Here is a 15,833-nt window from a genome sequence, read left to right as displayed (position 1 = left end):
CAAACTGTTGGTTCAAGTTATCAAGCTCAAGGCTCACCACCTTGATTATCCGATCAAATATATTCAATTAAATAATGGTGGAGAATTCATTCTAAAACTTTTGATGGTTACTCCATGTCAGTTGAGGTTGAAGTTGAACATCAGTACCCCATGTTCACATCTAGAATAACATGGCAGAGGCATTCATTAAGAGCTTACAAATGATTGCTCGATCATTAGTCATACATACCAAACTCCCAATCGCTGCTTAGGGCCATGCAATATTGCACGCATCCATTTGGTCTGCCTCAGGCCTGTTGCGACCCAACCATATAGCACCCTTCAGTTGGTTACCAGATACGAACCTGACATATCACATCTGTGTGTTTTTGGTTGTGCAGTCTATGTGCCGATTTTGTTCCCCTTACGTACAAAAATGAGGCATCAACAAATGATAGGAATCTATGTCGAATATGATTCTTCTTCAATTATTAGTTACTTAAAACCTTTGACATGTAATATGTTTACCACTCGTTTCACAGATTGTCACTTATATGAGACAATCTTCCCATCGTTAGGGGAAGATAAGAACGTCAATGTTCTTGATGAACGACGTGAATTATCGTGGATGACTCCCACTTTGTCTCATTTAGATCCCTGCACCGCTCAGTCTGACATTGAAGTGCATCGCATATTAGATCTTCAGAGCATAGCTAAAGCATGCCAGATGCTTTTACCGATCTAGCGCGAGTGACAATATCACATATTCCAGCTATGAATGTGCTTGCAAAAATGGATGTACCAAATGTACGACGAACTTCCCTCTTAGAGGCCCGGGACTCCACTTTGGCTGATCCACATACATTAGCGGCTAGGAATTCATTTGTCCCTACACGTAAGCGTGGCAAACCACTTGGTTCAAAGGATTCACACCCCTGGAAGAGGAAACCCATGGCACAGGCACCTGAAGAGCCTACCGTGAATCTGACTATCGCCTGCTCATTCTATTCAACTCATAAGGAAATTCTAGATTACAAAATCCTTGAAGAGACAAATCCACCTCCTGAGAATCATGAGATTTCGATCCATTATGCTAGCTTTGGTGTAGGAATGAGATGATCGTCGACGATGCATTAGAATGTGTAGTAGCTACTGAGATCATGTTGAGCGATGACATTGAACCTCATTCCATTGATGAATGTCGACGTAGAACCGATTAGTCAAACTGAAAACAAGCAATCCAAGTTGAACTCGATTCACTTACGAAACATAATGTGTTTGGACCTGTAGCTCCTACTTCTCCACATGTGAAACTCGTTGGCTATAAGTGGGTTTTCGTCAAGGTTTTAAAAATCGCTAGGCGCTAGTCGGATGGCGGGCAGGGGCCTAGTGCCTAGGTGGATTTATGTAAATTTATTATATATCTTGTAAATAAGAGCCTATTTACACCTTAAAAAAACTATACTTGTATGGATAATAAAAAAATGATAAAATGCAAAAATAGAAGTAGAAGAATACACAAATTATATCATTAGTACTTTGATGAATTTGATGGAATAGGATACAAGTTCAAATGATACAAATCTATAGTACTTTAGGAAATTTTTTCAAAGATGATATGAATTTATAAGCATTTAAAGAGGAATAAACGTGCCAAATATATGTTTAGAAATCATTTAGTCTTTGAAAACAAAATATTTGACAAAAAAAAGGCAAGTATTTAATCAACAATTTAAAACAATTACATAAAAAATGGTGGGTAGGAAACTAAGATGCATATAAGGGAGAGAGGTGGGGCACCATTCATAATGTTCAGTGTGCTTGATGTACCATTTTTCTTTTTTTTTTTTTTATAGTTGTACCCTCCTTTATATATGTATTCAAGCAAATAGGATGCTAGGTGTCCCATTTTAATTGGACAATAGTTTAAAATATATTAAATATGAAAAAAGTGAGACCTGATAGTGGTCACGTGGTGTGAGAATCGAAGAGAGAGAAACTCAATTTTCTATCTTCTTCTTATTCCTCTCATTTTCTTCGTTGGAATTCCAAACCCAGAACATAGACAATGCTCTGCATTCCTTCTTCCTCACTTTGAAAACAGAAAAAGGAAGTGAAACACCAAGACAGCCTAGGCCATCCAATCGCTCACCTAGGCCACCCAAGCGCCGCCCGGACCACCTCGGCGCCCGCCTAATCTCTTCCCCGATTTTCCTCCCAACTATAGGTTAATCACGGCAGTTGACCATTTCCTAGGCCGATTTTTAAAATACTGGTTTTCGTTCAAAAGCGTAATGAGAAGAATGAAATTTTGTGTGACAAAATTTGTCTTGTTACGCAAGGCTTCTCACAACGTCCCAAGATTGACTATGATGTGATTACTTTTCGCTACCTTATTAGTTTGGTAGTTTCTGAAAAACTGAGTATGCAGCTTGTTTGTACCATACTTGACCAATCTCGAAACTACCGAGCACCGATCAACGTTATACCATCAAAGACCCATAAGAATTTCCTTCCAACCAAGAGGCCAATCGCAACGCGACACGTGTCAACATCGGAAGCCAATCACAACACGACACGTGTCAATGTCAAAACAAAGCTAGAAACTCTCTTCTATAAAAGGAGATCATTCTCCCACAATATTACCTAATGTTATTTGTACTAAATCATTCACTAGAACTCACTAAATGAGAGCTTGAACCTATGTACTTGGGTAAACCCTTCACAATTAATGAGAACTCTTATACTCCATGGACGTAGCCAATTTGGGTTAACCACGTATATCTTGTGTTTGCTTCCCTGTCTCTATCCATTTACATAATTATTCACACTATTAGCCGGAGCAATCTAGCGAAGGTCACAAACTTAACATTTTCTGTTGTACCAAAGTCCTCACTGATTTTGTACATCAACATTTGGCGCCATCTGTGGGAACGACACTTATTCCCACTCTTTTCAGCTTTGTTAAGCTGGTTTCCACTATTCGTACACTCTATTTTGACCAGACATCCCTTTCCAACATAGGGAGCGAATGAAGCCATAGCACACAAAATGACACCCCTCTTGCACCTGGTGCGAAACAACGAAAGAAGGAACAAAAGAAATTTGCTCTTCAGGCTAAAGTTGATGAGTTAGAGGCTCAGAACAACAAGATAACGATGAAGAATGAGATCCTCCAAGAGTAGTATAAGAAGCTTTTTGAGATGCTCCACGAGGCTAGATATATTAAAACACACGAGCTCATCACCCATGTGGAAGTCAACCATCAACTGGGTGCCCCCTAACACGGAGGGTCATTTGCCCTCGACATGGGTATTCCTGTTGAGGAGCGAGCTACTCATCGAAATGGCAACCAACATGAGACTTCTCTTAACCCAGCTGCTTCGACCTGAAGCAGGATGAGTGGAGGAAGGCACCTCCTTACAGAAGGAGTGGAAGGATCGAAAGTCGTCTTTCGTGACTGTCGAGACTTCCTAAATCAACGTCGAGACAATCTCATCCATGTAAGTTAAAAGATCAATGACCCAAGGGTCTATAAAAGACTCGGTCATCTCCCATGTCCTAAGCCAGCTACCAATTTGAGGAAGGGGCAACAAGTCCTAGAGAAACACAAAGGTATAGGGGACTCAGAGATGTTTCGACAAATATACCTTGGAAGTCAGTACGACGAGTCCAGGGAAAAATCACATGCTCTTGATCAAACCTTCCTACTTCCAAGAGGAGATAGAGATTTACGAAAGAAAGCTCCAATGGTACATGACTCCACTCAAGACCCTCTTGTCCTACAACTATTTAAGGAAGTAAACAAGTTGAAGGCCGAACGACAAGTTAAGATACCTAATTGAAACCACCTAGGCATGGCCCTCTTACAAGGAGGATCCTCGACACCCCTCTCTAAGCAAAGACAAAGCAGAAGCTTGGGTTGCAACTCTATACTGGAAAGGAGGACCCAATTGAACACCTTAACCTTTTGAGTCCACCATGGCATACCAGATGCACACCAACGAAGAGCGATGTCTTCTCTTCCCTCTACCCTCTCTGGTGGAGCTCTAAACTGGTATTGCCGTCTTCCATCTGAGACGGGAGACTCATTTGAGGAATTGAGGAAACATTTTGTTTCTCAACACATTTTCCAGACCGATCGCTTGCACTTTACGGATGACTTGTACACTATTCACCATAAGCCAGACGAGTTATTACGTAAGTATGCTGGCCGTTTCAGCCATGAGTATTCCCGTTGTGCCGAGGTAAATGACAAGACTGCCTTCAAAGCCTTCACGGCAAGCCCTACGTGACTGTTTCTTTAAGTACATAATTGGAAGACTTACTCTGAGGTGATGGCACATGCTTATAACAATGCCTCCGTTAAGGCAATGACATACCAAGAGAAACCCTCAACAACCTTCCCCTATTAACAAGTGGGAAGTGGAAGCCAGACCCACCCAAATAAGAAGACCTCAACCTTCCAAACGGCAGCGGTGCCTCCCCCTGCCTTACTTAATACTTTGCCAAGTCAACAGACATATCAATCTCAGGGCAAAAGGAAAGATTTCCATCCTCACCAGTCTCATTTTAGTGAAAGGAGCAAGGGACACTACCGTGATAACCAAGGGTATCGCCACGATAATCCTCGACCCCAGGTAGTCAACATAGTGGGTCTAGCACGTGTCAGGACATGCCCTACCCTGAGGTATGAGGCATACACACTTTTGAACGCCATATGTGTGGCCATTTACCCCAGCATAGCACATTTGATACCGAAACCAAAGCCGAGGCACCCGGATTACAAGCCACGAAGAACACGGGCACATTTTGCTGCTACCACGAGCATAACGACCATGACGGCGAGAAGTGTATCACCCTTCATGATCATATTGAAGCTTTGTCATGTGAAGGAAAAATTGATCAATTCCTCCTTCACCCTCCAAGGGGTAACCATAACCAAAGCCAGGTGAATGTGATATATTCCATAAGTGGTGGCACACCCATATCTAAATCTTCTAACAAGGCTATGCAAAATAGCGAACGAGCTTTAAGGCCTAGCCACCAAGTGTTTCACGTGGAAGACATCAGGGGAGGCAAGTATCAAAAGCCTAACTGGGATCCAATATGTTTCTACCCTGAGGAAGAAAGAGGTATCATCTACCCTCAGAACGACCCACTGATCGTGGAAGCTCACATAGCTAACTTTGAAGTACGACGAATCCTGGTAAACACGGGGGCTTCGGTCAATATCATGTTTGTTGAAGCTTTCAGGGTACTTAATGTAGCTGAATACTTGCTCGATCGCTCAATTTCTCCTCTGATAAGCTTTTCTGGTGATATCGTGCAACCTTTAGGGAGCATACACTTACCTTTCACCATCGGTACATGCCCTTGCATAGCTGCCATTACCACTAACTTCCTGGTGGTTGATTGCCCAACGGCATACAATGTCATCTTCAGACGCACAGGTATCAATGATCTTAAGGCCATGGTATACACACATATGTTGTTGATGAAATTTCCAACCCCCTATGGCAATGGTTACATCAGAGGAGATCAACTTAGTGCACGATCATGTTACAACACTTCGGTCAAGCAACAACACCTACTTATGCCCAAGGAAACCCTTTCTATACATAACCAAGTCATAAAGACCTGCCCAACGAAGCCAACTGAGATCTTCACAGTGGCAATAGTCAACCCGACGATCATCGAGACGATTCTTTCACCCAATAAGCACAACCCGCTGAAGAGTTAGAGAAGGTTTCTATCTCAAAATATTATCCATATCGCATGGTAAAGATTGGCACCACCTTGTCACCACCCATTCGATTGACATTGATCTCTTTTTTGCAAGAGAACACTAAGGTCTTCGCATGGTCATACGAGGACATGCTAGACATCTCTCTCGATATCATCTGTCATCGCTTAAGTATTAACCCCAAGACCAAACCAGTGAGACAGAAGCGAAGATCTTATGACGCTAAATGGTACGAGGCAATAAAGGCAGAAGTTGAAAAACTCAAAGGCATAGGCTTCATCCGCGAAGTTAATTATCCAACGTGGGTAGCAAATGTTGTCCTTGTTAAGAAGAATCCGACCAAGGAAAGTCTCCTGCTCCAAAAGGTCTTGTGGAGAATGTGTGTTGATTACATTGACCTAAACAAAGGATGCCCGAAGGATAGTTTTTCTCTTCCTCTCATAGACAGACTTATAAACTCTACGGCAGGGTATGAACTCCTGAGCTTCATGGACGCTTACTCAGGATACAACCAAATCCTCATGAACTCTCCGGACTAAGAACACACAGCCTTCACTACTGATAGGGGGCTATATTGCTATAAAGTCATGCCCTTCGGCCTAAAGAATGCAGGAGCGACTTATCAGAGACTAGTCAATTCAATGTTCGCTGAACAGATTGGGAAGGGCATGGAAGTTTACGTTGATGATATGCTAGTCAAGAGCAAATATGCTAACCAACACATCACCAACCTATCTAAAACTTTCACCATCTTGAAGAGGTATCGAATGAGGTTGAACCCCAACAAATGTGCCTTCGACGTAGGCTTTGGCAAATTCTTAAGTTTCATGATAAACCAATGAGGCATTGAGGCTAATCCCGAGAAGATCAAAGTAATCCTCGACATGAAGGAACCAGTAACTTCAAAAGACATACAGAGCCTTACTGGAAAGGTGGCCACCTTAACTAGGTTCATATCTAAGGCCACAAACAGATGTGCTTATTTCTTCAAAGCACTTAAGGGAAGTAAGAAGTACATTACATGGACTGATGAATGTGCCGAGGCATTCATGAACCTCAAGGACTACATGAGTAAAGCCTCTCTGCTATCTAAACCTGAGGTTGGTGACACTCTCATTATCTATCTATCGGTATCAGCTTCAGCAGTAAGTTTTGTCCTCCTGGTTGGAGGGAAACTCTTTTGTGTCTTTGACAATATAACGTTGACCGGTGCTCAGTAGTTTCGAGATTGGTTAAGTATGGTACAAACAGTGCTCCCTAAGTTCCCGAGTGAGTGAAGCTCCTCGGTTGGGGACTTCTAAGATCCAAGCCATTGAGTAATCACGAAACTTCTAAGTACCGAAGTGTGGTATCATTTTCGCTTGCCTTATCTGTCTCATATGTAGATATGGTATCTTCTCTGGAAGTAATTTTCCTCCATCCAGGGGTGGTCTCTTTAATCGATGAAGATGCACAAGGTAATGTATCAATTTCACTTGAAGCTTACTTGTAGTTTTGGGCTTGGTCAAGTGCGATACAAAACCCTATAGTAGGAGTCCCCCAAGTCGCCGAGCTAGGAGATTTACCGAAAGAGGTAACAACAAGGTAAGCAATCAGACTTCCAAGCAAGCAACTTGGATCGGAGGTTCGACTTCGGCTTCCGGTTGATTGTTCTCCTTCTCCTTGTGTCGTAAACAGTAACAAGGATAAGGAGAAGCAAATGGAGAAGAGATGATATGAGATACTTTTGCTTTTGAAGAAGTAACTTTCCACAGGCTTATTCTTGAACTGGGCTGGAGGGTTTTCTGGTTTCCTCCAGAGTATAAGGCTGACTCAAGAATTTGAGAGTCAAAACAAGTCCATCAAATCTAGAGTACGTTCGACCGTGATGATATGGGATACTTTTGCTTTTGACAAAGTAGTGGATGTATTGGCATGTGTTCTGTTATGCTTGTCTCCACATACTTCCTTGTATCCTTCTCACTTGCTCTATCTGTTCCTCAGGCAGATGTGGTATCGTCTCTGGAAGCATAAGATGTTGAAGATAGTGTTCAGTGTTCAGTGTGCAGGTTCTGTGTCTAATATGGCCCAACGCCTATTTGCTCGAACCCGCCAAGTTGAATCATTGGCGGCCTACAAACATGAAAAGGAAGCTTGACCAGCTACAGGAACCTGATGGTCAGATTTTGCTTGATCATCAGAGGTTTGTGGGTTTGTTCCAAAGGCATTTATTGCCTTCGTCCTCTAGGGCTGTACCGTTTAATGAAGCTCTAAATGATCAACCTTCGGTGCCTCCTCCTTCTGGGGTTCTGCCTAGTACTGAGGCTTCGAATAATCACCCTCTGGTGCCTCCTCAATCTAGGGCTCTGCCGACTGCTGAGACTTCTCCTGAGCAACCTTTGTGAAGGCTCCCTCTTATTTGTTTATTTTTATTCATGTATATGTACATATTTGTAACTTATCGGAGATATCAATAAACAAGCTTTGCTTTATTTCAACGTATTGTGTTAAATACACCAAGGCCTTCTTCACTAAGTTCTTTGAATTTTTCCTTTTGTTGGAGCTTGTATGTTGAAGCTTTGTGAGTGAAGCATGTAGGTTGAGGTAGTGCTCCCTTAATTTCCCGAGTGAGGAAAACTTCTCATTTGCAGATTTGAAAAATCCAAGTCACTGAGTGGTCGTGAGACTTCCGAGTATCAAGGTGCAGTAGCATATGGTAGGAGTCCCCCAAGTCTCTGGTCGAGGAAGTTCACGAATGAGGCATTTCCTTTCTAAGTGGTAGCCCAAAACTCCTTCTTCATATATATTTGTTATTAAAGTTGTTAAGCCCAAAGAAGAGGAGGCCTAGGCAAATTTGTTTTTTTTTTTTCGAATTTTTTTTTTAATTTCCAAATTTTTTGAATTTCCGAATTTTTGAATTTTCGATTTCCAAAAAAAAAATTTATATATATATATATATATATATTTTTTTTAAACTTTGTAGGTGAAGCTTTGGTGTTGAAACTTTGTAGGTGAAGCTTTGAGGTTGAAGCTTTGTTGGGCACCATGAATTGATTTTGCTTCACACTATCTTGATCAAGATAGTGTGAAGCTTTTGTAGGTGAAGCTTTTGTGTTGAAGTTTTGTAGGTGAAGATTTTGTGGGTCAAGCTTTTGTAAGTGAAGCTTTTGTGGGTCAAGCTTTTATAGGTGAAGCTTTTGTGGGTGAAGCTTTTATGGGTCAAGATTTTGTGGGTGAAGCTTTTGTAGGTCAAGCTTTGTTGGGCACCATGAATTGATTTTGCTTCACACTATCTTGATCAAGATAGTGTGAAGCTTTTGTAGGTCAAGCTTTTGTAGGTCAAGCTTTTATGGGTCAAGTTTTTGTGGGCCAAACTTTTGTAGGTGAAGCTTTTGTGGATCAAGCTTTTATGGGTCAAGCTTTTGTGGGTGAAGCTTTGTTGGGCACCATGAATTGATTTTACTTCACACTATCTTGATCAAGATAGTGTGAAGCTTTTGTAGGTGAAGCTTTTGTAGGTCAAGCTTTTATGGGTCAAGCTTTTGTGGGTCAAGCTTTTGTAGGTGAAGCTATTGTGGGTCAAGCTTTTGTAGGTGAAGCTTTTGTGGGTCAAACTTTTATGGGTGAAGCTTTTGTGAGTGAAGCTTTTGTAGGTCAAGCTTTGTTGGGCACCATGAATTGATTTTGCTTCACACTATCTTAATCAAGATAGTGTGAAGCTTTTGTATGTGAAGCTTTTGTAGGTCAAGCTTTTATGGGTCAAGCTTTTGTAGGTCAAGCTTTTGTAGGTCAAGCTTTTGTGGGTCAAGCTTTTGTAGGTCAAGCTTTTGTTGGGTACCATGAATTGATTTTGCTTCACACTATCTTGATGAAGATAGTGTGAAGCTTTTGAGAATTTGTTGTTGTCCTCCATTGATGAAGCTTTTGTTGGTGAAGCTTTGGAGTTGAACCTTTGTAGGTGAAGCTTTGGAGTTGAAGCTTTTGTTGGGTACCATGAATTGATTTTGCTTCACACTATCTTGATCAAGATAATGTGAAGCTTTTGAGAATTTGTAGTTGTCCTCCATTGATGAAGCTTTGTTGAATTTCCCTTTTTTTTTTTTTTTTTGGGAAACTAGAAATTTGAGAATGTGAAAGAGACAACATATACAAATTTTGCTTCCACACTGTTAAGCAAGAGATTGTGATGCAAGCCACATCTTGTAGTGGTCGAAGGTTTGGATGAACCATATAATTTAATTTGCTTCGAAAGTCTGAGAATTGTAGTTGCCCTCCATTGATGAAGCTTTTGTTGGCACCATAAATTGGTTTTGCTTCACACTGTCGTGATTAAGAGTGTGTGATGCTTTTGAGAATTATGGTTGAACTCCTTTGATGAAGCTTTTGTTAGCACCATAAATTGGTTTTGCTTCACACTGTCTTGATCAAGAGTGTGTGAAGCTTTTGAGAATTGTGGTTACCCTCCATTGATGAAGCTCTTGTTGGCACCATAAATTGGTTTTGCTTCACACTGTCTTAATCAAGAGTGTGTGAAGCTTTTGAGAATTATGGTTGAACTCCTTTGATGAAGGTCTTGTTGGCATCATAAATTGGTTTTGCTTCACACTGTCTTAATCAAGAGTGTGTGAAGCTTCTGAGAATTATGGTTGCCCTCCATTGATGAAGCTCTTGTTGGCACCATAAATTGGTTTTGCTTCACATTGTCTTGATCAAAAGTGTGTGAACCTTTTGAGAATTGTGGTTGCCCTCCATTGATGAAGCTCTTGTTGGCACCATAAATTGGTTTTGCTTCACACTGTCTTGATCAAGAGTGTGTGAAGCCTTTGAGAATTGTGGTTGCCCTCCATTGATGAAGCTCTTGTTGGCACCATAAATTGGTTTTGCATTTCATCACCTGGTTGGTGGCATGAATGAGAGTACGGGTTGTACATTTCATCACCTGTTTGGTGGCATGAAGGAGAGTACGGGTTATACATTTCATCACCTGGTTGGTGGCATGAAAATGAGTTCCTTCTTCACCTGGTTGGTGGCATGAGTGGCAAGTTGCCAAATGATATTAGAGTACGGGTTGTACATTTCATCACCTGGTTGGTGGTATGAAAGAGAGTACAGGTTGTACATTTCATCACCTGGTTGGTGGCATGAAGATGAGTTCCTTCTTCACATTTCATCACCTGGTTGGTGAGAATAAGGGCAAGGTGTCTAGTAATATTGTAGCAAGTGTCAAATGACACAAAATATGTTGAACCTTTACAAAGGACAATTGGCTTATGTATGAATATGTTGGAATGTATGATTGAACGAATATACTGTGAAGCTGTTCATTTATTTGTATAGTCTTGTTGACATATACTTAGGCTTTGTTTCATGTTGGAAGCATTCATGTTGAAGCTTTGAACCCAAGTGTTTCATTACTAGGAATGTAAGAGGATTAGGATCAAGTTGTCTAAATCACCTCTTTATTGAATTCATGCCAAATAGTCTTCGTTACATAGGATGCCGAACGACTGAAGCTTAACACTTGTACAATGTGAGTTTACTTGTAATAGTACTTCAAGTGATCAGCGTTTCATGGATGGCCAAGGGTCTTACCATCGAAGCTTCTAAGCTTGTAGGAGCCAGGGCGACTGATGCCAACAACTTCAAACGGTCCATCCCAGTTTGGACTAAGTGTTCCTTCACTCGGGACTCTGTAGCAGAGTAATCTTTTCTTCAATACGCAGTCCTCCACTTTGAAAGAACAAGGTTTGACCCTTGAGTCATAGTAGATGGAGATGCGCTACTTGTAGGCAACATTCCTCAAATGAGCCTGGTTTATGTGTTCCTCGACTAGATCTAAGTTGAGGGTAAGTTGTTTGTCATTTTCGCTTTGCACGTAGTTCTGGTCTCGGAACGTTGTTTGCTCAAGCTCAACTGGGACAACTGCCTCTGTACCAAAGGCAAGTGAGAATGGGGTTTCTCCTGTTGATGTCCGATATGAAGTGCAGTATGACCAAAGAACTTGGGGTACAAATTCTGGCCAACAACCATTAGCCTTGCCCAAGCTGGTTTTCAAAGTTCACTTGATTATTTTGTTGATGGCTTCAACTTGTCCATTAAACTGGGGATGAGCTGGGGAGGCAAAACATAAGTTGATGTTGAACTTAAAGCAGAACATCATGAACTTATTGTTGTCGAACTGTCGTCCGTTGTCAGTGACTATCGCATTGGGAATGCCGAATATGTTCTTCCATACGAAGTCTTTTATTTTTGCTTCAGTAATGGTTGCCAAGGGTTCTACTTCGGCCCACTTTGTGAAGTAATCAACTGCAACGATTGCATAGCGAACCTTGCCCTTCCTTGCAGGCATTGGGCCTATCAAATCAAGTCCCCATTGGGCCAAGGGCCAAGGGCTGATCATAGGAGTGAGTGGCTCAGGAGGAGAGTGAGGAATAGTTGCGTAGCGTTGACACTTATCACATGAGCGGGATATTCTGATAGCATCTTGGTGGAGTGTTGGCTGGTAACATCCTTGGTGAAAAGCCTTGTGTGCTAGGGATCGAGATCTAGCATGATCTCCGCAGACTCCTTCATGTATTTCCCGAATGACAGTTTCCACATCTACGAGGCATCTTAGGTATGGTAAGTCAAAACCCCGCTTGTAGAGTTGGTCATTAATGATCAAGTAACGAGTAGCCTTGTATCGAATCTGCTTAGCTTGGACTTTGTCATTTGGAAGGGTGCCATGAGCAAGGAATCCATAAATCGGGGTAATCCAACTATCTTCTTGTTGTAAGTTGCACACTTCCGCAGCCATGATGCTTGGTGCTGCCAACAATTCGATCTGAATTTTTCTCCCAATCTTGTCTTCCACTGCTGAGGCAAGGCGAGACAAAGCATTTGCATGACTGTTTGCCGCTCGAGGAATTTAGGTGATCTGGTAGTGGAAGTGTTTGAGCAACAATTGTGTTTGTGCCAGATATGCTGTCATGGAGTTATCCTTAGCGTCAAAGTTGTTGGTGACTTGGTTAACCACCAATTGGGAGTTACTGAAGATATCAATTTGTTTAACCCTAAGGTGTTTGGCCAAACGTAAGCCTGCTAGGAGGGCTTCATATTCGGCCTCATTGTTTGACACCTTGAATTTAAAACGAAGAGCATATTTCATCGCCACTTTGTCAGGGGTCGTAAGGACTAGTCCTGCTCCACAACCTTGTTGGTTGGACGAGCCATCAACATATAAACTCCATGCTGGGGCTGTTGGTTCTCTTTTATAAGCTTCCGAGGGTAATGAAACCACTTCTTTAGGCGTAGAAACAATGTCAACATGATATGTGAAGTCGGCGATGAAGTTTGCCACTGCTTGGCCTTTTTCAGCTGGCTTTGGTTGGTAGGAGATGTCAAACTCACCCAATGCTATCGCCCATTTGATCATTCGCCCGGAAGTGTCAGGAATTTGGAGTATCTGTCGAAGAGGATGATTGGTAAGCACGATGATGGAGTGTGCTTGGAAGTAAGGGCGAAGTTTTCGAGCAGACATAACCAATGCTAGAGCCAATTTCTCAATGTTGGAGTATCGTGTCTCCGCATCTTGTAAGGCCTTGCTAGCGTAGTAGACAGGCCGTTCGACATTACCATCATTTCGAATGAGAACGGAACTTACTGCTGAAGCCGATACCGACAGATAGATAATGAGAGTGTCACCAACCTTAGGTTTGGAGAGGAAATGGGATTTACTCATGTAGTCTTTGAGGTTCTTGAATGCCTCAGCACATTCATCAGTCCATGTAATGTACTTCTTACTTCCCTTAAGTGCTTTGAAGAAAGAAGCACATCTGTCGATGGCCTTAGAGATTGACCTAGTTAAGGCTGCCCCCTTGCTAGTAAGGCTCTGAATGTCTTTTGAAGTTACCGGTTCCTTCATGTCGAGGATTGCTTTGATCTTCTCGGGATTAGCCTCAATGCCTCGTTGGCTTATCATGAAGACTAAGAATTTGCCAGAGCCTACGCCAAAGGCACATTTGTTGAGGTTCAACCTCATTCGATACCTCTTCAGAATGGTGAAAGTTTCAGATAGGTTGGTGATGTGTTGGTCAGCATGTTTGCTCTTAACTAGTATATCATCAACGTAAACTTCCATGATATTCCCAATCTGTTCGGCAAACATTGAATTGACCAATCTCTGATAAGTTGCTCCTGCATTCTTTAGGCCGAATGGCATGACTTTATAGCAATATAGTCCCTTGTCAGTAGTGAAGGTTGTGTGTTCTTGGTCTGGAGGGTTCATGAAAATTTGGTTGTATCCTGAGTAAGCATCCATGAAGCTCAGAAGTTCACACCCTGTCGTAGAGTCTATAAGTCTGTCTATGAGAGGAAGAGGAAAGCTATCCTTTGGGCATCAATTGTTTAGGTCGGTGTAATCGACACACATTCTCCACAAGACCTTTTGGAGCAGGAGACTTTCCTTGGTCGGATTCTTCTTAACAAGGACAACATTTGCTACCCACATTGGATAATTGACTTCGCGGACGAAGCTTATGGTTTTGAGTTTTTCAACTTCTGCCTTCATTGCCTCGTACCGTTCAGCGTCATAAGATCTTCGCTTCTGTCTCACTGGTTTGGTCTTGGGGTCAATACTTAAACGATGACAGATTATATCGGGAGAGATGCCTGGCATGTCCTCGTATGACCAAGCGAAGACCTCAGTGTTCTCTTGCAAAAAAGAGATCAATGCCAACCGAATGGGTGGTGACAAGGTGGTACCAATCTTCACCATGCGATCCGGATAATCTTTTGAGATAGAGACCTTCTCCAACTCTTCAGCAGGTTGTGCTTGCTGGTGAAAAAGTCATCTCGAGGATCGTCTGGTTGACTGTTCCCACTGTGAAGATCCAAGTTGGCTTCATCTGGGCTGGTCTTTATGACTTGGTCATGTATAGAAAGGGTTTCCTTGGGCACAGACAGGTGTTGTTGCTTGACCGAAGTGTTGTAACATGATCGTGCACTAAGTTGGTCTCTTTTGATGTAACCATTACCATAGGGGGTTGGAAATTTCATCAACAACATATGTGTGGATATCATGGCCTTGAGATCATTGATGCATATGTGTCCGAAGATGACATTGTATGCCGTTAGGCAATCAACCACCAGGAAGTTAGTGGTAATGGTAGCTGTGTAAGGGCATGTACCAATGGTGAAAAGTAAGTGTATGCTCCCCAAAGGTTGCACGATATCACCGGAGAAGCTTATCAGAGGGGAAATCGAGCGGTCGAGCAAGTGTTCAGCTATATTAAGTGCCCTGAAAGCTTCAGCAAACATGATATTGACCGAAGCCCCTGTGTCTACCAGGATTCGTCGTACTTCAAAGTTGGTTATGTGAGCTTCCACGATCAGTGGGTCGTTGTGAGGGTAGATGATACCTCTTTCTTCCTTAGGGTAGAAACATATTGGATCCGAGTTAGGCTTTTGATACTTAGTTCCCCTGATGTCTTCCACATGAAACACTTGGTGATCAGACCTTAAAGCTCATTCACTATTTTTCATAGCCTTGTTGGAAGATTTAGATATGGGTGTGCCACCACTTATGGAATATATCACATTTACCTGGCGTTGGTTATGGTTACCCCTTGGAGGGTAAAGGGGGAATTTATCAATTTTTCCTTCACGTTCCAAAGCTTTAATATGATCACGAAGGGTGATACACTTCTCGCCGTCATGGCCGTTATGCTCGTGGTAGCAACAAAACGTGCCCATGTTCTTCGTGGGCTTGTAATCCGGGTGCCTCAGCTTTGGCTTCGGTATCAAGTGTGTTATGCTGGGGTAAATGGACACACATGTGGCGTTCAAAGGATTGTATGCCTCATACCTCGAGGTAGGGGCTGTCCTGACACGTGCTTGACCTACTGTGTTGACTGCCTAGGGTCGGGGATTATCATGGCGATACCTTTCGTTATCGCGATAGTGTCCCTTACTCATTTTACTAAAATGAGACTGGTGAGGATGGAAATCTTTCCTTTTACCTTGAGATTGATATGTCTGTTAACTTGACAAAGTATTAAGTAAGGCAGGGGGAGGCACCGTTGCCGTTTGGAAGGTCGATGTCTTCTCATTTGGTTGGATCTGGCTTCCACTCCCTACTTGCTGATAAGGG

Source organism: Malus sylvestris, chromosome 16 (assembly GCF_916048215.2).
Source record: "Malus sylvestris chromosome 16, drMalSylv7.2, whole genome shotgun sequence".
Classification (NCBI taxonomy): domain Eukaryota; kingdom Viridiplantae; phylum Streptophyta; class Magnoliopsida; order Rosales; family Rosaceae; genus Malus; species Malus sylvestris.
Note: the sequence above shows the minus strand (reverse complement) of the source record.